The 26,072-nt window shown below is 45.2% G+C and overlaps 1 protein-coding gene across 3 annotated transcripts in view; it reads right to left on the bottom strand.

The window, feature by feature from the left end:
- LOC134519544 (cytosolic carboxypeptidase 6) overlaps positions 1 to 26,072 on the bottom strand; it is a 969,057-nt gene that overhangs the window by 50,282 nt on the left and 892,703 nt on the right. The window contains exon 12 of one of the 3 annotated variants that reach the window (XM_063343899.1): positions 5,369 to 5,433. The exons of the other annotated variants lie outside the window; for them this stretch is intronic. The gene's annotated coding sequence lies outside the window, so the exon portion shown is untranslated. Of the gene's footprint in view, positions 1 to 5,368; positions 5,434 to 26,072 lie in introns of those variants that run through there. 3 annotated transcript variants of the gene reach the window in all.

Genomic DNA, 26,072 nt, shown 5'->3' with positions numbered 1-26,072 from the left:
CAGTGACACTCCTTCTTAGATCATTAGCTTGAATCAATGATGATGGTTTGAAGGGGCCACTGTGAAATGAGTTTCTAATAATAATCATGCATACAGACAGCACTTCGGAGTGGGCTGGGATGCCCCATGTCAGCCTTTACTTTATGTTCATGTGTTTAATCCCCCTATCAGATAATTCACACCCATTTAAGAGTACCAGCCAGGGAAAATAAATCCTCAGATAACCCGCACAGTCAAATAATCCACCAAATCAGATGTGGAGGGATGACCGGGGATAGGGAAACTATTAGGAAAAAAGGCGCAGACCGTGGGAGTCAGCAGCAGTAGAGCTTGTAGAAGAAAAGGGATGCTGAGGTAAATGTCCCCTCATCTTATCCATAAGTGTGGGCAGAGACCACGCTGCTCCCAGAACATTTTGGCTTGGTTTTTTTTTCACAGAGAATGAGCAGCCTGTCCATGAGAGAATGTAATACTATATGGAATAAATGAGATTTGAAAACTGCATATTTTTCCACCCACACTACAATGGGCATTATTGCCGGCAGCCAGCAGTGGGAATAGCTGGGTAGACAACCAGCCTTAATTAGGAAGAAGGCATATTCTTCTCAGGAGAAAGTCAGGCTTGCAAATGTTTGCATTGAGCACATTCCATGGACTTTAGATGTAGCATCATTTGCAAAGCGAGGTCTGATTGAAAATGAGTACACTGTAGGGCATCATTTTCAAAACCCTGCACAGGATATTCCTCTAGACAAGCAAAGGAGGACAGGTTTTCAGGTGCTGTTGCTTCTTACTCTATGAATGGTAGGTGATGCATTCATCCAAAATACCAAGTGTCAGAAACAAGGGCCACGACGTCTGCAAGGGCTGAGCCCTCTGAAACATCACAGACCCCTGAGCTGGCATTTGAACAACTCAAGCTGAGCTGGAAAATTGTTCAGGTCTCTGTTGCTGGGTTCCTATGTGGCCTTGGCATGTGTGGCCAAGCTTGGTCGGCACTGATGCTGGGAATGAGCAAGTTGGACTGTCTGTGTAAGATGTAAGCAATTACACTTCCTTAATTCACAATGATGTTATTAAGGGAACTTCCTTTAGGATCACAAGGGATTAGGAAGGCCAGATCGATCAAGAGTTCCACAAGCAAATATGGCCCCTCGCTCTTGACACATCTCCAGTTGACCCTCAAGAGCATTAGTCCCTCACGGAGTCCACCGCTGCCTTGGCTGCCAGAGCTGAGATAAGGGAGATGGAAGAAGTTGTTGCTAAAAAGCATTTTGCAAAAGGATTTCCCATGTAAACTCAACATTTGTAGAACAGTTTTGATGCCGTTCCTGCATTTGTGTTGTTTTTAGAAAGCTGTTTGAAAACAGAAAGCTGATTATTGTTCATGGTGAAAAGCTGAACTGTTGTGTTGTTTATCCTGCTTTGGAAGTGTTTCGGCTGCAGACATCTGAACCTGGCTCCATTTCACTTCTGTACGGCTTCCAGCCTCCCCGGGAGACAAACTCACACACACACAGCCCTGTCCTCTGCCCTCCCACCAGCAGGCTGCCACCAAGCCAGGAGGTGCTGCTTCCTCTAAAGTAGTCATCAATGTCAGCACATGCATCCACTGACAGATGGAGAGTGAAAGTCATGAAAAAAACCAGCCCTGCCCCAGAGATCAAATCCATCAGCTTCCCGCCATGTCTCGCTCCTCTTGCTCCCCCAGGAACTGACTTCCTAAGTTCCCCTGGAAGACGAATCTCCCTACGGCCAAAGCACAAAGCTGCCAAGAAGCTGGCTGAGCCGGGGTTTTGTTGTTTCACACTGTAATTACACATTAAGATTAGGAATGTTTTTCTGGTGGTTTTTTTTTTTTTTTTTAGAGGCAGCTGAGTCTCTCCGGCCTGTCCCATCCAGATGGTGCTCCAACTGGATGCGAATCTTCAGACAACACTTTTCAAACTTGAACTAAAAACCCAACAACAACAACAAAAGCCGTTAACTGAGTGAATTCTGTGCCTGTGAAAGAAACACAGCTGCGAGAGGGCGGGAGAAAAAGAGCCCAAACCCCTAAATGCCTCAGGTATCTGTAAGAGACACACAGACCTGACTTGTGGTGGCTGGGGCCCGGGTGGCACTCAAGGGTCAGGATCCGGCCCCTCCAGTCCTTGCAGGGCACGTGGAGAGAGGCCGGTGCCCCAGGAGGTGACAGAAGCGATCTGCACGCTGGGCAGGAGCTCCGCAGAGGGGGCCAGAAGGAAACAACAAGCACAAGCGAGCGCCATAAATCCTCCTGCTGTGTGGTGCCTGGAGCAGGGCTGGACAGAAGGCTCCTCCATCCACACAGGCCCTTGTCCTTGGACTTGTTTCTACTTGTATGTCAGGATGCTTTAACAGAAATCCCATGCACGCGCCTGGACAGAGAGATGCTGCCCCCAGGCTCCCTCCTGCCAGAGGGAGGTCCTGCCTGCTGAGCTCCACAGCCTTGAGGCCTCTCTCACCCTCCTCCTGAGCCCAAAGCTCTTCCATTCCTTTCTACACGGGAGCACGGACCTGAGAGGAAGATGCTTCTACCCCAACCACCGCCAGGGGAGGCAGGCCAAGAATGTGCTTCTTGGGTTGGGAATGACATTGATTGGGATGCCCTTGCTTTGGGGGTAGGAGTTCGTCTAAAAGATGATTCCACGAAAGGTGCCACCTACCTCCATTTTCAGAACAAAGCCGTTACATCTGATTTTGGGGAGAGTCTCGCCATGCCATGGGGTACCATCTGGTGAGAGGGTGTGGGTCAGAGGGGCCCTTTGCAGCACCACACTGTGGTTTTGGTGACGGTGGGGCTCCAAGGCATGCTGCACAGGGCACGGGTCTTAGTCTGGGAGCTCAGACCTGGGTTCGAAGTAAAATGTGATACAGTCCCTCTAGAAGTTGACATAGGTTGTTGTTTGATTTCGGTGGTTTTGTGGGTTTTTTTTCCATTTAATCTCAGAAACAAGAAAGGGCCATGGCCAAGAAGCTCTGTTCATCAGAACTGAATCAAGACCATGAAGTTGTGTAGATAGGAGTTGTTGTTGGAAGCAAATACTGATTTTTGATCCTACAAGGTAAAGGATTTCCACCCCTGAACTTCCTGAACACCCATGCAGCTATTTGCACCAATTCGTATCTATGAGTCCAGAGCCTGCAGAGCCAGCATGATGCCTGCCTGATGCAAGAATAGCAGGCTAGTACATGACAATCCAGAAGAAACTAAATTTGAGCTCCTTTCAGATTGCCTACTGTGAGATTATAAAGGAAGCCCCTCCATCTAAATGGCTTCACGTTAATTTTCTTCATCTGTTTCACACTTCCTCCCCTTTATCTCCCCACTTCTCCAACAATACAAACGATGTTGGCTTGGACATATTTTCTCTCCAGCAGTTCAATAATTTGGAGACAGCGATGCATCAGAGCTCTCTGTTGGAAAGCACATTCAAACATTTACTATTCACTCCTACGCTGATTACTCACTCAGAGTGCTTAAAAAAATAATAATAGCAACATTAAAAACCAACAAAAATACCAACCTAAAACAAAAATGGGAATATGGAAGTGTACAGCATTAAAATAAACTCTGGCTCCCTTGCCAAACTCATTAATAATTTTGGCTTTCCAAAAAAAAAAAAAAAAAAAGATTTGGATTGCTCTGCTCTTCAAGTATCAAAACATCCAATTAACACAGCTAATTAGCGTCACAAACAGCAGTCAAAAGAATGGTAATTTAGATTCAGGATTTCAAAGGTTTCTTAATCCCAGGCCAATGCAACTAATCTCTCAGAGGCTGAAAGTGTTTTGTTATTGCAATGCAATTGTATAGCATCCCATCAATTAGTGGCATTGCAGGGAACACTCGCTTGCATGATTCATTTGTCTAATCAGAATAAAAAAAAAATATAAAAAAAAAAACAAACGGCGAGGGGGACAAAAAGGAACAGAGAAATCTAGCTCCTTAAAATATGCAGTATCAAATTTTCCAAATAATTTATACCATAGCTGGAAATGATTGTGAATAACACTATGTCCTTCCCAAAACCGAGCCAGCAGGCTGAAGGGTTTTTGCTAGTTTTTAAGAGATTAATAGGACAGTAAAGCCAGCCACACAAGTGATATCAGCTGGCCTGCAATCAGATGTGTTGGCTGATATGAACATTTTCTTCGAAGGGAGAGAGGAAATATATTTGAATGAAAAGATCCCTTTCTTGCCAACCTTCCCTTTCTGCAGGAAACACACAAAATTGTTAAGATTCTCAGCAGACAGACACTGTAACATCCTCATCACAGTCAATTGCACATTATCCAGGGATTTGACCCCCAAAGCTCCTGGCAATCCCAAAGTCTGCCTCATATCTTACAACGTCACTCGCATTTCCAGAAGCCCACTTTTTCCATGTGGGATGGGAACGGAAGAGCACTCAGCAGCACTGCTGGGGTCACTGTTCTTGTCTTGGCTATGGAACTCAAGTTACCAAATTAAGATTTGAAGGTGTATCTGCAATACCCAAACATCTCTGCTTGTTCAGCTCTTGCATCAGCTCCATTTTAAGGGTAAAGTCCAGTGGAAAAGGAGCAAGGCCCAAGTTCAGATACAAACTTTCCCTTAATTCGCCATGTTTCTCTGTAAGTTGTAGTCCAGCTCAACCATAGTTTCTGATGAAAACTTTTAAATTTTTACCTTCTTCCATACTCCACTGCCTGACCCTACCCAAAAATGTTGCAGTCTTTTGGCCTTCTGCTGAATTTATCTTTAGTTCAGATTAAAAGGCTTGAATTTCAGACTACACCTTCCCCAGCACCAACATACTGGGATGCCTTGCACCTAATCCTTGCTCTGGCCTATAACTTGACCTTGCAAGTCACTTGTGCCTCAGCTTCCCTGACTTCAAAACAGTGCTAAGTAGTTCCAGACCACGCTCCAAAGGGATGCACAGATGTACAATAATGTTGGCACATTTAAAAAAGAAAACAAAGTACTACCCGAGCTCTGTAATCAAACCGTTATATTCTAAGAGCATGACAAATTGAGGGGATGATATCAAAGAAGACGTTTCAAAATAACAGCGGTAAATCACAGATTTACTTTAACAACCTCTATGCAGAACTGAGCTGTGTAGTACAGCCCACACCTGGGAGAACTAGAGCGATCCAACTGTGTAACAACAATGCTTTTTGCTTCTAGCGCATGCACACACTGACCCATACCTCCTCACAACAGGGCCTTTACGCTCCATTTCCCGTCGGGTACGTAGCCATCTTCCAAACCATCAGCATTTCTACCTCAGAGGTAGCCGAGGGCTTCACAGCTCCGGATGCTTTTATTCTAGTCACAAAATGGAGTCTGTGCTTAGAAGAGGCTGGGGGTGAAATGCGCACTACAAAGTAGTTGGTCCTACCCGTAGTATCCTTTCTTCAAGTCTGGAAAAAGAGATAGAAGTCCTGAAAGCAAATGGGCTTGAATCAAAACAAGATCAAGCAGTCGGAAAACAGATTCTTCGTGACAGGAGGGAACCTTTGCCTGCCCAAGTCCTAATTTCTAGCTTCTGTACTGGATCTGCCATATGACTGCACTTAACTAGATTGCATTGAACAAGACAACCCATGAGCAGAACAGGCTCTGTAATGAGTTAAGTGCATGGCCAAATCTAACTGAAGTCAAGAACAGGGAACATACAAAAGCTGGGACCGCTCTCTACATGAGCCCGGTAAGTGATCCCAGTATCAGTTCTGATCCAGGCAAAGTAGGTATAAAAAAGGTATTCAGAGGTGAAAAAGTTAATGTACAAATACAGTGTTCACTCTCGAAACCATTACCATGTTTTAAGGCATAAAGCACTAATGAAGATGTATAGACTCAATCTCATGGACTTACAGACTGAATCTTTGCCTCACTTACATTAAGCTCTGGCTGCTCTTGCCCACTCAATCATCCTTAACACACTCATTGGCATCAACCGCTTCTTTTGTCCTATACAGACAGAGATCCTCATATGCTGCAAATTTTGATACAAAGTCTAAAGAATGGATAATTATTAAAGGGCACTTTATTGTAACTGGACTCTGTACCGTCTGCGTTAAGCTGTTGCCATTTTCTCAAGAAAAATTAGGAGAAATAAGACCTTTAGGAAGCCCAGACAAAGCAAAAAAATTCTCTGAACAGCATCCTTGATTAATGCATTTTATTAGAAACGGCCCAAATGGGAACCTTATCTGTGAATTCTTTCACTGTTTCAGGACTAAGGAATTCTCAAATCAAAGTCTGCCTGAATTACTTTCACAAAAGAATGAAGTTTAAAAAAAAGAGAAAGAAGGAATTTATATTAATTTCTGGTTCACAAAAGTCAAAAAGCTTACTAGTCTTGCAGGGTATCCTTGGTAAAGAGGGTGATACCATAGGAACACAGAAGGTATTTCTTTAAAACTACTGAATTCCAGAGCCACCAAATCACTCAATAACACTAGGAACGCTGACCCTTAACCCCCCCAACATATCCTAAATCTCAGTACCATTCAGCTAAGCCGACACTAAGGTAGGACACTCTCTACAGCACATATGCATACAGGTGACAGATGGAACACAAACACTGAAAAAACTTTGGGAAAACAACTCAAATTCTAAGCATTAAGTATTCAAATTATGTGGCACTTCAACTGTTGTTCGACTACTGTACTAAGAACAATTGCTGTCAAACGATTCAAGGCACCTTCTGGTTCTGCCTCAAAGGAGAAAGTCGTATTTTGATCAAGATGGTTCAACATTTTTCACCTCCTGCTCCAGCTTGATAACAGAGCTCATGGACAAAAGAGAATGAAAAGGTAGGAGAAGTTATCTCAAAACAACACTGCGAAAGTTAGCGGGTAGCTGGAGAAGTTAGGTTTCATCCGAAATTCTGCTTCGCAGCCTTACTGAAGATCAAGCAGTAAGGCGCGCTCTTACGGTTTGGCTAAAGAAACCATGACAAAGCCTGTGCTCATAAACACATATACTCTACATACCTTATAGTCCAGCAAATCAATGATCAAAATTGAAGCATTGCTTTTCCTGTGAAATCTGCCCACATTGTTTTCCAAATCTCATGCTCCTGATGTACAAAATGGAAAGAATATTGGCCTTCCTTCCTCAAGCAGTCTAAAATTAATGAACATAAAAGCATTACATAGGAGCTCAGAAGTACTCTTTATATAGGGCACATTTACTATCATTTTTTCACCTTGTCCTTTCTAGATGTATTTGGTAACGTGCAATAGATTCATAGCAAGAAAGAACCTTTGTTTGACCAGAAAAAATGTCTCGAGGTCTGGACTTCCTAGTGTTAGTGAGCCTAAGTCAGGTGTTGAAATATGATCTTAGCATCGTTTCTATGTATATTAGCTCAGAGTTAATAGATAGGTACATAGATCTACATTACAATTAATAAGCCTAGCCAGGGAAAAGTAGGTCCCACAGCACACCTTTCAGAAGCAAGCCGTTATTAATCAGCATTTTAACGAAGCATAATTACAACAGCTTATGGCTCCCACCAGGTAAAGCAATAATTATAGGTGCAACCAAATAAACAGGGAAAATAATTACCTATTTCTCAGAGCTAATATTAATTTAACCAGGCTTGGAGTGATGGCTAGACAGACAGCTCAGTGCTTTCACACTGCCAGCTAGAAAAACTGTTCCGATTATAACAAAGATCACAGTTGCCATTGTCAAAGAGGGGGGAAGCTACCCAGTCTTTTTAATCTCCAGGACACCTTCCAGATTTCAAACAGGCGATGCGGTTATTCATTGGGCAATGAAATTCTTCCCGTATGCGCTGTCTTATGAGAAGCAAAAAGAGGTGAAACACCCTGGCCTGACACACACAGCCATGCTGGATGGACAGTGTGAAAATACACAGTTCTGAGCAGGGTGAGGTGGCCCAAATTGAGAAAGGGTCCCAAAACCATCTGGGTTATCTGCAATGACAGGGGATTGGGTTCAAGGAGGCTGTCTGCTTACAGTGCTGGACAGTAAAGCAGACAACTTTGTGCACTGACAGACACGTCCAGACAGACGATCCAACGGCAGCCATGCAAAGGGCGGGCAGGACACCATACTTCCAGGGACTCGCTTAACTGCTTGACAGGAAGGCTAACCACCGGCAGAGGAGGTCCCCGAGTTAGTCCTGCCCCCATGACTGGCTCAGAGTAAATGGTGCCGTTCGGATGGATCAGCGGAAATCATTTAATAATTACTTTCCAGGGCAATTTCTGCTCTGCTGTACTCTCTATCCGTGGAGAGCAGCAGACGCAGACACATCAAGTACCACTCTAATATCTGGAACACTCCAGGCTTCCTCTGGATTATGGTGGCTTGTAAGCACACCCCCTCCTGGACTCAGTGAGGCTTTCTGATTGCATTGGGGATCCCCCACTGCATTGACACTCTGCCTTTTGCAAGCAAGTCCCTAGCATATTAAATAAAAACAAACCAAAGCTTTTGAATTTCTTTTCATGATGCTCCCATCTCACTATGGAAACACAAATAAAATACAGAGGTTGATGATGATTTATTGCACACAGATGAAAATACCTACAGCCTAGTGGTGTTTTTGATTCCAGATCTAATACTGTTAAATATTAATACCTTAATGATTCTAATACATGCTGGTTTAGCCTGGTGATCCAAAGGAAGGAGGTGGGGGTCAGGGAGTGTGGTGGAACGCCGCCAAGCACAGGCTATTCCTCCAAAGAGCTGGAGACTGCAGCATGGAGGCAGAAACAGGGAGGGAAAGCAGGCAGGTAACAGGCATAACACTGCGCAAAATCACAAGCCGCTGGGTCAAGGCTTAGACCAAATGATATTGCGAGTGATGCCATTACGACACAATCTCACGGTATGGCTCTACTAAGACAGATTTGTCCTCAGGCCACTTTCCACCCCTCCGAGTGTTTCAGCAGCACTGTTTCATTGGGTTCTCCAGTGTTTCAGAACAAATTACGCCCGTAAACAGATTTGTGGCAACACTTCAGGCTGAAAGACCAACTATGCCTTTGAACAGCATCGATTCCTCAGACTGATACAAGTCAGCACAGACATGTCTGACTCCATCAAAACAACAGGGAGGAGTGAACCAACTATTTTGTGTCTTCGCCAAACTGGTTCACTAAACCAGTTCAAATCCACAGACCTTCCTCCCTTCTCCCCGAGTGTTGTAGTGTTGGGTTGTCCGGGTGTGGGGGGCCAGGCTCTGCCAAAAGCACGCACTTCACGTTCCGGAGTGAAGCATCCTTTGCTAGGGTTGCTTTGGTTTAATCATCAGAACAGCTCCTTCATTCTCATTCTCCCTCCATTCTTTTCTTCTCAAAAATTACCAAGCCTGAAAACATTCAGTTGTGTTTCATATTTAGCAAAGTGACTTTGCGCATCCGTACTGATGTCAGAAAACAAAGGAAGAAAAGTAAGGCACTTGCCAAGGACAAAACTAAAAAAAACCCAAGCAAAACAGGAAACCATAAAAAGGGAGGGGAGGATTTAAGACATTTCTGAAATGAATAAAAACACAGTGACACAAACATTCTTTAAGAAGCCATGTTCTCCTAAGGAGCTCCAGAACTAATCGGTTGGGAGAAGATTTTATATGTTTCTAAACCAAGTCTCAAAGCCTTTTTAGCTTCACCATCACTAAATGGAAGCTTATGCCACTGTAATTTGGGCTTGAATTGAAGACATGAATGCCAATAGAGTCAAGAGGTTCAGATACAAGTGGGTTGGAAAATTTACCCTGAGGGATGGATTTTACCCCTTGCAAAAGCTCTAAAGCAAGGATTATACATATTGCCAAAAGCAGGATATTTAAACCCCTCAGGCAACTCCTATGTAATTTTATTATTCTTTTAATTTAATTTCTTAAAATCTCTTTCTCTCCCCACTCCAAACAGTGACCATGAAATAATGCACTGGAAGAAGACGTGGTTGGGCCAAATTCTCATCAGCTGAAGCACTCTAAGCTCGATTTGAACTGACTGGGTGCCTGCGCGAGGCTCTGAATCGAGTACTTGCCCCATGTAAAGCATCTTTTCCTTGCAACAGAGGGAATTCAGGGTCTCAGGGCCTCAAATCCTCCTGCTGCCAAGAGAGCCAAAGGCCTTAATTGAAAGGAAGATGGGGAGGGACAGCCAACCTCCTGCCCTGCTGCCTTCCCTTTGCATGGCACAGAATAAATAAGGAAAAGGCTACTACTGTCTACGCAGTACTTGAAAGCAATGGATACGTCACCCAGATGTCTGGGTTGCTCACATGGGTTTTTTGAACCTAAAATGCTGTGCCAGGGATCCCTTCAGGCCAGATGTGCAAAGAGAGCTAAAACATCTACAAGCAGTTAGGATGCAATCAGAATTCCTAGGACATCACTAGAACTAAAAGGCGTTCAAACCCTAGATGTTCTACAAAGTCTTGGGAGAAAATTTTCTGCCTTTTAAATGCCTCTAAAAACCTTCACCCGTCTTTTGGCTCAGTTCACCTATTTTAAGTATAGTAATAAGCATCATCGCTGTCTCAGTAGTGCACTATGACATTTCCTGAAATACATTAGTCAACTCTCATGAGAGGGCCAAGGGGCAGAAAGTTCTTTACATAACTATTGGTGAGGAGGAGAACTCATCCCATGCTAACTGTGGTTACATTTCACAAGAAAAAGGCTCAAAGTGAGTATATGAAATGTCTTAAGTATACAGTTTCTATTCAGCTGCTGTCCAAAAAATGTGAAGTCCCCATTGAATTTCCCCAAAATCTTTCTCCTTGGAAGCTTATGTGATACTCCAAGCAGCTGTAGGAGTCTTTCCAGGCAATTCAAATTCAAAGCTCCTGCTGCTGGCTGCCTGAGTCACTTTTACAAAGGTTTTCCATGCCACTTTATTTTGAAGGATGTTACCTTAACTTCAAATTCCAAGAAGAATAATACAGGAAGGGTTTTGCTTAGCCTGGATGTAAGTTTAATGCCTGGCTGATCAAAGCAGGCGCTCTCTATCCTGTGCAATATCTGACTTCACAGAACTACACTGGCAAAATAGTCCAGTGCTTTCCACAGAGAAGGAAAAACGTACTGGAACAATGTGAGTACGTGAGGGATTAGCAAGGATGCAAAAACATCCATCACTGAACCAGATACTGCAAAAGTTGGACAAATCCAGGGAAGAGCTGGATAAACTCCTCTGCAGAAAGAGAAGCCTGAAGTCCAAGACAGCTTTACCCAGCTGGTTTCCTTATCCTTATACTAGATAAGGAACTGGACCATACAGTGAATCAGCAAAGTTATCTCTTCCTGCACTCACAGACTGGCAAGTACATAGAGGAGTTACCTTGAGGACCAAATTCGCCTTTTTTTTGGTTTAAGCGGTAAATGGAAAACATGAATAAGGTACCTAGAGTCATCAGCGTCCCTTCCCATCCCTCTGCCTCATCTCCTGAGCTACTGTGGCCTTGCAAGAGGACCATGTGGGGGCTCCCCCGCCACCATCCAACACGACCTGACAACCAGACATGTGGGAGCTGCACGGTGACAGCGTCCACAAAGGGACTTGTGGGGCTGGGACCTCACCCGTTTGGCTCAGAAGTTGGGCCGCTCTCAAGCAGAGCACGCAATCGAAAAGAGAGCTGCCACCCTCATCCAGCTCCCCTCTCTCCCAGGCTACGCAGCTAGGCTTACAAAGAATTGCAGGGGTTTTTTTCAGGTCTACAGTATTTTCTGTAAAAGCCTAGGCTCTGGGAGCCATAGGATTATTTGAGGTTTTCCCGGCATTCATTAAAAAATGCAATTGTAGGCTTCACAGTTGGAGAGAAAAGCTTAATAATGCAACTGTACGGAGACCTAAAAATAGACTCAAAAAAAATTTAAAAGACTCCCAAATACACCTGGCAATGCTAGATTCCAGATTCACTGGCGCATTCACTTGTACTTTGAGCTTTTCTTGCACACACAGGGAAACAGAAGAGAGAATTTAAAAAAAAAAAAAAATTAAGAGGAAAACATAACTGTAAAAGCTCAAAAACATTGAGGCAAGAATGAGGAGAAGACGCAGTGCCAGAAATTTAACTCATTTACAAAACCTGCCTGGGCTGCCAGGGTCCCTTTAACTGAACACACTCAGCACAAAAAAGAGTCTACGTTGTATGCAATGAAAATGCTGATGAACGTCATCACTGTGCAAGGGCTTTAAAATTGATTTGTGGGGGGTAGGAAGATTTTGTTTCACCTTCCTTAGTGGGGAAGCCAGACAGAGCTTTAAGCTTTATTGACTCTGGTATTCTAATCACAGTTGCTGGGCTTTCAACCTGTTCCAGAACTGGAGAGAGGTTTTCTTCTCTGTATGACTAGATACTGTAGCATGGTCGATTCTGTGCTGAATTGAAATTCATCAGAGCCTGCTTTGTCTCAACAGAGTAATAAAAGCCTAAAACGTTATTATGCATGAAATAGTTGTGGAGCTGGTGAAAGGGTTGTTTTTTCCCCTTGTTGCAAAAAGGGGAGGGAGAGGGGAAATATCTGACCTGACAATAAAAAGTGACTGAAAGAAAGATAAGTCTTATATAAAATTGGCTATACCTGCAAAAATGTGTAAGGGAAGCAAAAGCACCAAATGGATCTCAGAGAAGGAGCCCAAAGAATGAGACGAGAGCATTGACAAGACTCGGTGCTGCTCAGTGCAGGGGACAGCTAAAATCCATCTCTGCTCATAGATAACCCAGTGTTTAAATACAGCCACAGTCTGCACGTTTAGCTCCTTTCTTGATCTTCTATGTGAAACGTTAGCGGGCACTCCAGGGCATACCGCAGCAAAACCGTGCTCCCCCTGGCTCTAATCCTGCAGGGAATTATGCACTCACTTTCCCCAGGTCCCAAATGAGCATTTGTAAAAGTTCCTCATAGGATCAAAAGGCCTCAGCAAGACTTATCTTTCCTAATATAAACTAAATCGTAAAAATATATGCACACAGTCAAGATATGGCTGAGGGTGGGAGCGAACCGCTGTAACAGGTCAAGACACCTTGGTCTTTAGAGGCTCATCTCTCCCACCCTACGCATTGCCTGCTGAATACCTGGGATTTAGACAGCGTTTTGTGCTCTTTGAGGCAGACAGGGGGTGATACAGTAGTGTTAAAGTCTGGCTGCACAGGCAGTGGAAAGGGGACACTAAGCCAGGCAGTTGCGGATGAAGGGCACACCCTGTGCCGCCTTTCTCTCTGACTGCCTATTAGAGTTAATTAGCAATTAAGTACTTGAATTATATACAGTTGCACAAAAGACGTATGCATACACACAGAGAAGTACCATGCGCTAATATATGCCTTCCGTATCTGCGCAGCGGCACGTACACGGAGAATGAAGACACAGGAGGAAACTTCGACCTTGCTGAGCTGGGTGGGAGTTTGGTGACCGGCTTGGGTGGCACCCAGGCTCTGCCCGTGGCTGTTGCCCAGAGAGACCCTCACCCCAGTGGCAGCTCCATGACGGAGCTGCCTACACGTACATCTCAACACACCTGCAGGGCCAGAGGCAGGCTCCTCTGGTCCACACCTGAGCCAGGTGGGTAACGTTAGCTTTAAAGCCACGTTAAACATCCTTGAGCCACTAAACGCTTCTAAGAGTTTGAAGGAGGTAAGAACAGGGTCCCAAACGCATGCTAAACAAACCCACAATGTCTGTGTGCTTTTGTAAATAGCTCAATACAAACCACACATTGTTTACTCCCCCCCCCCGAAAAAGAGGCTTATGAAAGTGCCTGGATTCCGACCCCCTCGAATCCTCTCAGAGGGGGGCTTTCAAAGCAATAACTATTAAAATGTTACTGCCATTTGTCTAATGCAATTCCATGCTCCACATCCATCTTTGGAGAGCTGACTTTCATTAACACTTCAAAAATAATTTAAGGTTTTCGCGGTGAAGGTTAGAAACTTTTCACAGCTCAGAGCTAATAGCTCCGCTGTTTACATGCTATAATGTCTTGATAACCTTTTCAAACACACTGTGGCCGGCAGCTGGGACCTGTCCCTGCTATTTTTGTTCCCAGAATGTAACAGCAGAAACGCAATGACTTTGTGCCCCTGAAATGGTCACATTTCTTCTCTTTAGGCTTCGCTTCCATTACAGCACTAACAGAAAGGGCCTCACCTTTTCAAGAGGCTCCTGATGTATTGAAATACAGCCCTGGCTGTCCTTCCCCTGGAGAAATGAAACAAGCTGATTGTCTCACTGGAAACCCAGTTTCAGGGGGCATAGGAAGAGGGCAGGCAGTCTGCCTTTCCTATCTGGGGCTGCCTTGGAGAAGGCCATGAACCTGTGTGAACTGTTTTGCCTGGAAGAATAAGGATAGGATTCTTGTTTTCAGGTGCTGGATGGACAAAGTCGTAATCCCACAGCGTTTATTCCGACACTGCAGCAAAACAAGTGCTGCAGCTCTCTTACTTTGCTTTACTCGAGTTGTGTGCAGATTACAAATCCTTACTGGAGATATGGCAGGCTGGCAAACAATAGCTGAATGCCGTGGCATCCACAGGCTAGAAAAAAGCAGGAATGTCACTTCCTCTCCAGTCTCCTGCCCGCTCAACAGCTGGAACGATGCTCTAGTATCTACGTGCCTTTCTAAAAACATCATGCAGGTCTAATTTCAGCATACTGTCCTTAAAAACACTGGGCCAAACAGTGCCCTCAGAAACAATTTACACCGAAATATTGAATCCCATGGAGAGCTCCGAGAGGGGTTTTCTCTCCCCTAAACCCAGAAGCAAATAAATGCAGCTGCTCCAAACTGATAGTGAGTAAAGGCCCTGAAGCCAAGAGCATGGGACCAGTCCATTCTTATTAAGTTAAATCATTAAAAGTCCTGGACAAGCTGTAAAAAAAAAAGAGACGTGATCAACTCAGTCAAATTTGCAGCAGACCTGGGGGCACATCCATGATGTTGTGTCTCCTGGGAGCTCTGACAGATACAGCCTTGGAGCAGTCATAAGCACCACAGCACGTGTTGCTAACAACAGGGTAAATGAGCCCTAAAAGAAATTGTTTTAATGATCATCTTTCTCCTTTTGGGCAGAGATGTGAAAGGCAGAGGTTGGTTTGTGTCAAGCTCCCTGTAGCCTTCTTGAACCCAATCAGAGACCAGATGCGGTGAAGGGAGGGATTGCAAGTTCTTCCCAGCCTAGAGAGGCTTCCAGAGGGCCCAGTGACTGTGAATGGCATGGGCTGCTGTCACCACAGAGGGCTTGGCCTTTGAGAGGTGGATCTGCACGTGGGATCCTAGAGAGCACGGTGTAAAGTATTTCTTGCTACTGCCAAGTCTCTGTAAGTCAAAGAGCTCTGTAGCTCAGGCTTCTGAACTCCATCCAAGTGCTTTTAATTTTTTGAGGTTGAGAAGTGATGACAAAAACTTTTAAAAGATTCCTTGGCTTGGAAGGAGAGGGAAGTAAATCAAAGGGTAAGGTATACATCATACAATTTACTGGGGCTTATTTAGGCAGCTTGGCTAAATACTCCACCGAAAGCTGCAAATTCAGCAGAAATTTTGCAAGGAGTTAGCGTAACAAATGAGAACAGATAGTGATCAGGCTACAGAACAGCAAAACAGAGTCATCGTTAATTAAGAGACCTAAACGATGAGACCCGCTGAATTAGGTCAGTGAATATGCCCCTTCCTGCTCTAGTTTCAGGTTGTGTAAATGACTTCAAGTGAGGTCGTTTTCAGAGTTCCTGCAGTTGCCAGTGGGGCCATATAATGGACGCGAGAAAAGCAGCCAAGAAATATCCCACAATTTAGATCTACTCTAGAACTGGGTCAACATACGGCAAAAGAAAATTAAAGTCAACAAATGCAAAGTAATGTTCATCGCCACACGATCCTTGGAACCCCTGCTAAGCCTAATTTATATAAATGGCTTAGAGAAGCTGACTACAAACTGGTTAAGCCTGCTGACAACACAAAATTGGGGAAGTGGACATGGAGAGGAAAGAAAAAAAGCAAGCAAAGAAATTCTACAGAGTCCTTAGCTTTGCTAGGTAATTTGGACAAGGTGCAGCAAATAACTCTTAATGTTGACAAATGCAAAAGGAATACAATTTATTTGCAAGATCTCAGGACAAAATGGGAATTGCCTTGGACTTCAGCAAGGGGAGGCTAAAATGGCTACAGCAGGAACACAGTACCCTTCTCTCACAAAGGCCAGGTGGCACAGCCGTGTAATTCATTTTTCAGCTAAGAAAGGAATCAAGGTGAACAACAACAACAAAAAAGCAACAACATTCAGGTTGCTTAAAGATAACCCCCCAAAAGCAACAAAATGGATCTGCATCTATTATTACATCTTTACAGCAAAGTCTTTAGCTGGCAAAAAACCTGCATAGCTAATACTCTGCAAAGCCTGAGCACAGGCAGGACCTTGATATAGGGGAACGCAGTAACCTTTGCGTGAGCCAGATGGAAAGGGGAGGGGGTTACTTCTGGGTTAATTCTGTTAAGGGCTGCTTTCTACGTTGCTTAGAAATTTCAGTCCTGTATTACACTAGCAGTCCTAGAGTACTTCGAAATGATAAGCTCCAAAATGAAAGCTGAGCCTTTGAGACGAGGTGTTTTTAGGGAAACGTGGCCATTACCTCAAGATTGATTCCAACGCCTCATACCCAAATGCGTGCAAGGATGGCTTCTTCCAAGCAATCAGGGCTTGAAAACTATACGCAGATGAGGTGGTGAGAGGACAATTTTGCAAAAGAACTGTCACACAGATTCTAACACTGTCCACTCCAGCACAGGCAACTGATCACACTGCAGGCTAGAGATACCAAGCCTGAAACTGAGAAGGGAGCAGAATCAACTTATTTTAAAAACAAAACTTCCCAGACTGTCCTCCATTTCATAAAAAATCAATAGAAGGTAACCCTTTGGAATACTATTGTTCCGTTCAAACATTAAAACCAGGCTGCACAATGCTTTGACAAATACACTACACAGGGTGTGAGAAGTGACTGACCTAGATACAACAAAGTGATATGTTCTGTAATAGTGAAATGAGCAGCGGGAAAACCTATAGGACTACTGTAGCCTATAAAGGGAGAGCAGATGAGCACAAGTTCAGAAAGGCACCTAAAAGGGAGGGAATAAAAAATACAACACAGATGACATCACAAGTGCTGTAGTCAAGGAAACATGTTTCATTTTTTTTCCCCTCAGTTCAGAGCAAGCAATCATAAAATGGACAAAAAGAGGAATTCAGAGCCGCTCCTGTCTTCTTCCTTGAGCTTATACAACTTTCAGGGACAATAAAAGGCAGGTTTAGTCAGTATAGATTTAGGATCTAATCTTCACAAAGGTTTGATCTTTCAATGTTCAGTTCATAGTAATTTTGCTCCTGACTTAAATGCGCATTGCATCAGGCCAAAAGTACACAGAGCAAAATCTACGTAGTGAGAACACCTTACCTGCCCTTTTTTGGGGTACTCTTTCAATCGCCGACTATGCGTTAGAATATTACATCAGCTACTCTAAGTTAAATGATTGCAATGTTGTCAAGGTGTTATGAGTGCATAGTTGAATTCCATTTTGAACCTTTTTATGAATGCCATCTCCTTTAGCGTAACAACCAAGAAGGCATTATATTTCTTACCCTAAGCTAAATACCTCTGGGCCACAGAACCTGCAGAAAGGTACAAATCTCCCCCTTCCACCGTCAGAGGTTTCTACTCCCCAAAGTTTGCAAAGCAATTAAGAGGATTTGCACACAAGCGTGCCTCGCAGCCTGCTAGACATCCAAAGAGGAATGGAAAGATCTTTTCCCTAATGCAATTCAATCACAAAGCAACAAGCAAGCCCACACCAGAAAAAAAGAAAATGGATGAATGACAGGCATTGCACTTTACCATTAGTTAACCAACATATTTAAAGATCCTAACTTATTTTACCATTCTTAGGGTAACATAAACAAGTTTATCATAGAATCCCCACTTCTACACACTATACTGTCTAAAGCGGATCCCAGTTATTTCCAAAGGTAAACTCAAAAAACTGATGCTTTGCATTTTGCAAATCACTCAACTTCTTCTTGACCCAGCGTCACACATCTGGTCACAAGGGGATGCCCATTCCTCTACTGCAGCGCACACAGAACCTGGAAAATCCCCCCACAAAGCTGTAGTTCAACACTGGGGAGCATTTGCCCTGTGCCAGGGCGTACGTGTGGCTGGGCAGTGATCACGGTACCAGCGTCAGCTCCACCCATCCAGTGGCATTCTGAGTCGGGAGAGGGGTGGCAATGCTGCATCACCAATGCAGGACTGGAGGAATCACGGTACATCTGCCCTCCAAATCTTGGGTGTTCACCTTACTGAGTAAGCCTGCCGCATGAGGGCATGACATGACCGATCAAGAAACAGTGTTGCTTTTATTGTTTGTAAATTAATTTCTTACCCCTCTCTTACAGAACGAGCTCGGGGAAAAAAAAATTGTTGTCTTCTATTTCCCTTTATCTTCTTACATGTTTCTGTTCCTTACAGATTCCTAATATTTGAGTCACTGCTGTAAGTAATATTTAGATACTAAATTGGGAATCACAAATAGATCAGTGGCTATTAAAGATGATGGCCTGATGCATCCTCTGGATCAAGAAGTTTTTGATGCCCCGATGGCAAAAACTGTGTGAATACTTCAGAGTTTCCTTTGCCTTATGTCTCCCAGTTTGCTTCATCTTTAGTACTATTCAGTAAAACTTTATTGCCACTAAAAGCTTTATCAAAGTGCATAGTGTTGCCTGAGGTCAGACCAGCCAAGTCTTGAGCCTCCTATGAACTGTTTTGATGCATAGAAAATCTGTCTTTAACAATTCCAGCCTCTCCTAATAGACTGGCCCATCTCTAAAGAACACTGATTTTGAAATATAATTAACCTCCGTGTATTCTGCTTTGTGCTGCAAACAGCACCAGGAAGAAAGATTTTTTTTTTTTTTTTTTTACCTGGTTCACTCTTAACTGTTAAATCATGATTCCTTTTATTACATTTTTGTGCATTTCATCCTAGTGGGACATGGAAACAAGTTTGGGTAGTTTCGTTGCCTGAATTTTCTGCTGCACACCAGCTGCCTGGTGTGGCTACATTCTCTGCACTGGAAGAGAACATTTATTTCCCATTTCTATACTGTCTCTACCACTTTCCTGAGGACGGAAAGATCTTTTCCTTAATGCAATTCAAAATAAATATAACAAAATATTTCTTCATACTGTATCTAGGCATTTTAAAGCCATTTTGGGTTGATGTAGTTACACATCTCCCAGTTTAATTCAGTTTTATATCTGTTCAGTCAAGCAGAAGCTTTGCCGAAGTGCACAGCATTGCTATGGAGAGGCCAGACCAGGTGGGTCTAGACCTTGTGCAGAGGGCTTGCTCGGGACACTGAATCCACCACATACACTGGTGACCTGTGGAACTCCTTGCTGCCAAAGGATCGAGGATGATAAGAGCGTGACAACATTCAAAAGAGAGAAGATGGCAGAGACAGATCTTGGAAACATGCTTTAGCCTGCAGACCATGGGAGAACGTGGCGTGAGCAGCTGGGGAATGAGGAGAAGAGAGAACCAGGAGGTTTAAGAGAAGACAGTGGACAAGAAGCTGCACAGCTCGCGAATAAAGTGTATGGGCCTTGATGACGTTCTCAGGTCACCCCGGGAGTTTACTGCCACAAGGGGGAAGGGGAAAGCATCAACAGCCAGCTTTGCAGGCTGGGTACAATCCTGCTCCTGCTTCTGCCCCTTGGTGGAGGAGTGGAGAAAGGATGGCCTTGCTGACAGGGAAATATGCACGCACTGTGTGCCCATGTCAGGTCCTCAAGCCAGCACAAACCCCACCAAATCAGCACTAGGATGCACACAAACCTGCCCACCCCCTTGCTGGCAGTTTCAGAGAAAGGCCCCAGGTAGCTCCAGACAGTGAGGATCAGCACAACACTTTCACTGCACCTTCTCTGTACCTGCAGCCAGTTTTGCACTGTTCATTGCCGAGCTGTTACAAGCACTAAATTCAGTCTTTCTCCCACACGCTCACCTTGTAATATCTGAACTTAGGATGCCTCCTCTTGTCATTCAAACTGGCTGCTCCGCTGCTCAGAGCTGAGCTAGCTGGAAAAGTGAGAGGCACGACCTGACATTCTCAACTTGCAGAATTTCTTCCACAAAGAAGGGATTTAGTACGTTTATTACCACCTCAATTTAGATGGAAAGACAAGGAGGCAGCAGCCACCCATGAGTCAGAATGGAATGAAGCTGGGCGGAGAAGGCTGGCGAGAGGAAAGTTGTCCCCCACAACCACCAGAAATGTCTGATCTTCCTCAGAGCTGCCCTGCTGAAAGTACCCTTTTGTTGTTTGCCCAAATGCAGCCATCACCAGCTCTCATGCCCAAAATAATTAGACTCATGCCATTTAAAGGAAGGACTTTGGCAGGTGGGAAACAGCAGAAGAAAAGCACAGCAAAACGCTATTCCCTGCCAGCCTTCTAGAGAGCAGTGATATGGGGCGGCAGTAATTCCCGACTGGAAAAAAAAACGGGATGGGACAAAGGGGACATGGGTTGTTGAAAAGGCCACAAAGGCTCAAGGTGTCCGCCTCGCTCATCTAACCTGCACGTCTCTCAAGCAGAGGAGCAAAGTGCTGTCTGTGCTGGTTTCCTGGTGGGCAGCAATGAAGGGAGGCAGACAAAGTGATATTTCTCTCTCTCTCTCTTGCCTTGAGCAGGTGCCAGCAGAAAGCTTTGGCAGCTGCCGAGTGTTGTGCTCTGGGAATTTCTGCAGCACAGAGTGTTGGTCTCACTGCCGCAGTTGGATGACACCAGACCTGGTGGTGACAATGAGCCTTACAAGGAGAAGTGAAGGTGTAAAAACAAGATGAAATCCAAGCTGTGTTCTTTTGAAGGGAAGAAAGCATTTACTGACGTCAAGAGCTGCAGCCAGTTCCATTTGAGGTGCGTGTTGTGCCCAAAATGAATTCGAGAGACCACAAATTCACCTGGAAGATTGATTTCATGGCCTGAGAGTCAGAATATTAACTCTGTCTCGCTCAACTCCAAAACAGTCCCTCTTTTTTCATTTGTGCTATCCTTTGCAGCCAAAGCCATCCCACCTTTTTCTGCCGAGGCTGGGAGAGCGCTGCGCCTCACCCCCTCGCAGCTCACCGGCGTCCAAGAGGCACTAGAAAAGCAATTAGCAGTGAGAGGATTAGGGAGCAGTGAAGTACGCGCGGTGCGGCAAGAGGCCGGGGAGGCAAGCGGGCTGGCAGGGCCGGGCTGGGCTCACCCGTCACTGCGCAGAGGACCATTCTGCCAGTCAGAAGGTCCCACAGCAGATGGGGCAACACCTGATTTTTATTCCCAAAGAAAGTAACAAGTAGAAAGAAAGATGGCTTTCTACAGAAAGGAATAAAAGCAATGCTAATTAAACACTGTGCCTGCCTCTCTGCTTTGGCTCCATGTGCTTCGTTGATCCGAAGGCTCCAGAGGTGACCGCAGGACAGGTTTCATCTTTGGTGTCACTCGGATGATTTTGATAGAGACACGGCAGGCTGATGCTGCAGGAAATTAGGCAACTTACTTGAACAAACTTGCACCCAAGATGCCAAACAGCCCAAATGTACAGTCGGTTCTTCATCATCCCCACAGTGAATGGACCAAACCTCCCTTTGGGTGACACCAAGCCCAATGCCCCACTCTGCCCACTGTCTCAACTTGATCCCACGCTTTACACATCATCTAGTGTCCTTGTCAAAGGGGAACAAACAAAATACATCCTGGGTGACCTGCGCTTCACCCAACTCATCCAATTACCCTTATTTTCAGTCCAGTTCAAACTTTCCACTACCTGGAGCAAATGAAGAGGCCATCAGCTCACCTAACGCCACAGGGAAAACATGCAGACCCAAGCACTTAAGCAGACCGAGAGCAAAGTGAGTCCTGGACAGGGGGAATCTCAGCTCTTGGAGAGGGGAAGCCTTTGCTGCCTCCTTCTTCCCTCCAGCCTTCTTCAAACACCCCAAACACACTGCAAAGCCAACACAGACAATACAGCAACCCAGGCGGAGGGCAGGAACAGTGGCATTTGCAAAGGGAGGGACACACGGCAGCAGAGAGCTTGGAGACAGGCTCCCACCAGGAGCTGGTCTTCAGCATCTCTGTTTGCCCTGCAGTGGTTTCTGAAGCGTGGAGGTGTTTGCAAACTCGCTCCTGCTGTCCCTGTGCCACAGCTCAGCTCCTCCAGGGAGATGGGGAGCTGATTAGGTCTCTGCATTGCCTTCCTCAAACACTCTCCCTCCTCAGCTCATTTTCTGTTGATGCGCCCAGTGTGGTTTTCTAGCTCCTGACAGGGTTAATTGGCAGGCCCAGTAGGGGAAATAAAATGTTTCAGCTCTGTGGTTGCTTTTTTTGTCCTTGTTTGCTCTTGAGGCTGTGGGAAAGCGCTAGCTCCTGAAGGGTTAAAGAGCTAGCACAGCAGGTAGCCAGCTGCTCTAGATCTCTACAATTTATTCCCAGCCCTTATCCAGGCCCCAGCACGCTGCTCAGGTGCAGGTTAAGACCACTACAGGGCTGACACACAACCCCTGCTCCTCACAGCCTGGGGCTGCAGGGAACAGCGGGCACAGGCCAGGGCTGGGGGGATGGCCAGGGGCGAGCTATCAGGCACAGCCACGGACACTAAGGGCCAGCTTGGACCCACCAGCAACGGGGCTTCTGTAGCCCTTTTGCTCTCCCTGCGGGGCTGGGCTTCCACAGAGACACAAGCCCCCTCCCAGCTTCTTCCCTGAAAGCACTCTCGTTCCTCTTCCATTTTCATCTGAGTTTCCAATGAAGATTTATTACTCTGAGTGATTACACTGTCAGACAAATGAGGGGGGAATAGGAATATCTTTTCGTCTTGCATTCCAGCCACTGGTCCGTTTGGCTCTCAGCAAAAAGAGCCAAGCTGGTTTTAGTCCCTTTTTCTTGCAGGTATTATTTATTTGCAGGCTGACAGCATGTGGGAAAACCCATCAAGAATCAAAAACCCCGGGGCATGAAGCTGGGTTATTATTCACCTATTTAAAACCTGGAAGCAACTGGGTGGTCAGTTAAGTGCGTGTAAGGCTCCAAGGCAAAGACTCCCTACCAGCACTGAAGACCAGTCAGACGTGGCGTGAGAAGCAACTGAGAACCGGCAAAAGGGGGCTGTGAGGAGACGGAAATGTCAAAGCAGAAGACAGTTGTAGTTGCCATCCCACACTCAGAAAATGGGAATTTTACACAAAAAGACAATCACCAAGGAGACGAAGCTTGCATGGATACACAAAGAGATTTTCCCAAGACCTGTGAGGTCAAGATTTATTTTTGCAGATTGATTTATCTGGGGGTGATGGTGGCCTTGTTTTTAATTTTCACTTCCTTGTAATAAGAATATTCGCCTGCCATGTGAGAATGCAACAGTAACACTGTGCTATACCTGGACGACAAGAACATAAACCCAGATGTAAATAAAAAGAGAACCCAACTAGTCCGATTTTGGTGCCCACCTGAGAGAAATGCAAGTAACAAACAGATGGCACCAAAAAAACCACCCCTCATGCTGGATTTCTGACGTTACTGGTTAGATTATTAAAATGGCAATCAGTAAAAACGGCAATTTCAATCAATCAACTTCGTCTCCTAAGGAGAAGCCACAGGAGGGAGAGTGAAGGAGTCAGATCTGGTTGTGCAGATTTAGGCAAATCGCTTTGCTCTGTATGCCTGTTCCATTCTCCTTTTCTCTCACTAGACTGTGTCCTAGCCCCGTGTCATCGTCTAGACAACGCCATTTCTCCTGCCCTGCGTCTTCATCCGAGAAAGGGCTGGGAGAGGAAAGGACAGGCACCGAGTCTGCAAGCTCTTCACAGAGCCACAGAATTCAGATCACCAAGTCTTAACATCCCTAGTCATCAGTGAACGGCCAGGAAACCCTCTGGCAAAATGTACCTTTTTTTCTTTCCTTATGTTGGTCCAACCGAGAACGACAACTCGCTATTCTGTTAGCCCAAGAAGCAGCAGCATCCTGCTCGGTGAAGCTGAAGGCTCGGCCCTTGCTGATGTACTGTGCGTGTCAGCGCAACAACACTTCTGCTCTCAGTTTGCTTTGACAAAATCCAGGAAATTGGACACAAATGCAACGTTAAAAAAAAAAAAAAACAAAAAACAACAAAACAAGCAACCACACACAAAACCTGTTGTGATGGCAAAGCTGAAAGCCTGCTAATCGGGAAACGCAGGGAGGAAAGGTTGTGCCACTCGCCCCAGGCCAGCCAAGGAATCGGAGACGGAGCTCACAGCCGAACGCAGGTATCCTGACATGCAGAGCTACCCCTTAACTACACATCAAACACAAGGTCCCCAAATGCCCTTAATCAAAACAGGACTGAAACATCCTACCCAAGGTCACTGCAAACAAAGCTCTCCAGGAAAAACAGAGCTTTTTGGGGCGACTGTTTATGCTAGCAAGGTTTGAGGTTTGTCGGGCTCCCCTAAGACCCCCTGCCAGGCTGCAGCAGGAGGCAGTGGGACGGGGTTCCCAAACTGCCTGCACTGCAGAGCACGCTTGGGAAATAAAGAAATTGCCCAGATACTCTGTCCCTTTGGGTTCTTCTCTTTCTCTCCATATTATTGTGTCGCTGTGCATGTCACCTTGTAATACTGGGTTATTTATCATCACTGAGTGCCTCGATTGGCCCTGCTAGAGAAAAATCAAAGAAAGCAGCAGGGGCTGAGGTTTGATGAGAAGGAAACAAATTCTTCCCTTCAAGAAGCATACGTACTTCTCCGCTACCCCGTACACCCCCGCACACGCACGCACGCGTTTCCAGGCTGCTCCTCTTCCCCCCGCCAGCAGGCTCCTTTCAGCCTGCCGAGTCCTTGCTCCTCTCCCTTTTCTCTGCTCAGATTCAGCGCCTCGTTTCTATGGATTTCTGTGTCAGCTCCCTCAAGGATATTCGCTGGAATGGACACATTTACGGGATGACTAACGTTCTGAAAGCAGGTGGTGCTATTATAGTCAGACAAAAGCCACCTATTTTTGCTGCCTTTCGCTGTCATCCTGTTAGGCTATACTTTGCTTTGCCTTGTTATCGTACCAACTTCTCAGCGCCGTTACTCTGGGCTGCTCCGGTTCCAGGGCTGTCTGCGGAGGACTGATAGAGGGGCATCTTTGTTCACTGCAGTGGTGGCTTGGAGCTCCCCCCGACAAAGCGAGGCCTGCGAGTTTCTCTCTCTGTCATAATTCATTTCCTTCACGAACGTACTTAAGCAAAAAAAAAAAAAAAGTTCTGGTGCATATGCATATCTAATGTATGCACGCACTCACACATATATATTTTCCTATGCAGAGGAGCAGCCTTAAAGTGAAATGTTAGAACATGACTATGCTCACTTTATCCTTATATCATATTTGGGATAATCATTTTGAAAGTCATAAGGTAAATTTTGAGTATTGTCTATTATCTTCAATGATGTCTCTTCACATTAATCACTTTAATATCTCAACTTGTATTGTCTTGGAAACTCCCAGCTTGTCTTATCTCAGTTCTTGGCACGGGATATTATCTGTCCCTGCACTCCTGGGTTTGGTGTGGTAATGCTGAGAGGGTCCTGTGCTCGGCCAGAGACCATCTCTGCCTAAATACCATCTAAACACCCACGACCGAGAAGGAATGCAAGATGAAACACAGGTATGGAGTTTAAATAAAATCGCACGATTAGAAGCTGCATTTCCTGAACTTCAGTCCTGAGACCTTATTTAACTAACAGTGAAGTGACCAGGAAAAAAACAATGTCAGCATATGACATTTTTAAAGTGCATGTAACAGAGCAGGGACCACTGCAGGAAGATTCTCAGACAGACCAAAACCACCAGAATCTCCTGTGTCCTTTTCACCTTGAAGGGAGAAGCTGGATTTTCACTTCCAGCTCGGCACTTTGCAAAACCCGGCAATCCTGCTCCAGCTCCTTTTACTACTCAAAAACGCAGTGGAGGGCAGTACAAATTGTACGTGTGCTTCCTAAACTGCT

This window comes from Chroicocephalus ridibundus, chromosome 8, assembly GCF_963924245.1.
Source record: "Chroicocephalus ridibundus chromosome 8, bChrRid1.1, whole genome shotgun sequence".
Taxonomy (NCBI): Eukaryota; Metazoa; Chordata; class Aves; order Charadriiformes; family Laridae; genus Chroicocephalus; species Chroicocephalus ridibundus.
This window is presented reverse-complemented; position numbering and strand designations above follow the sequence as displayed.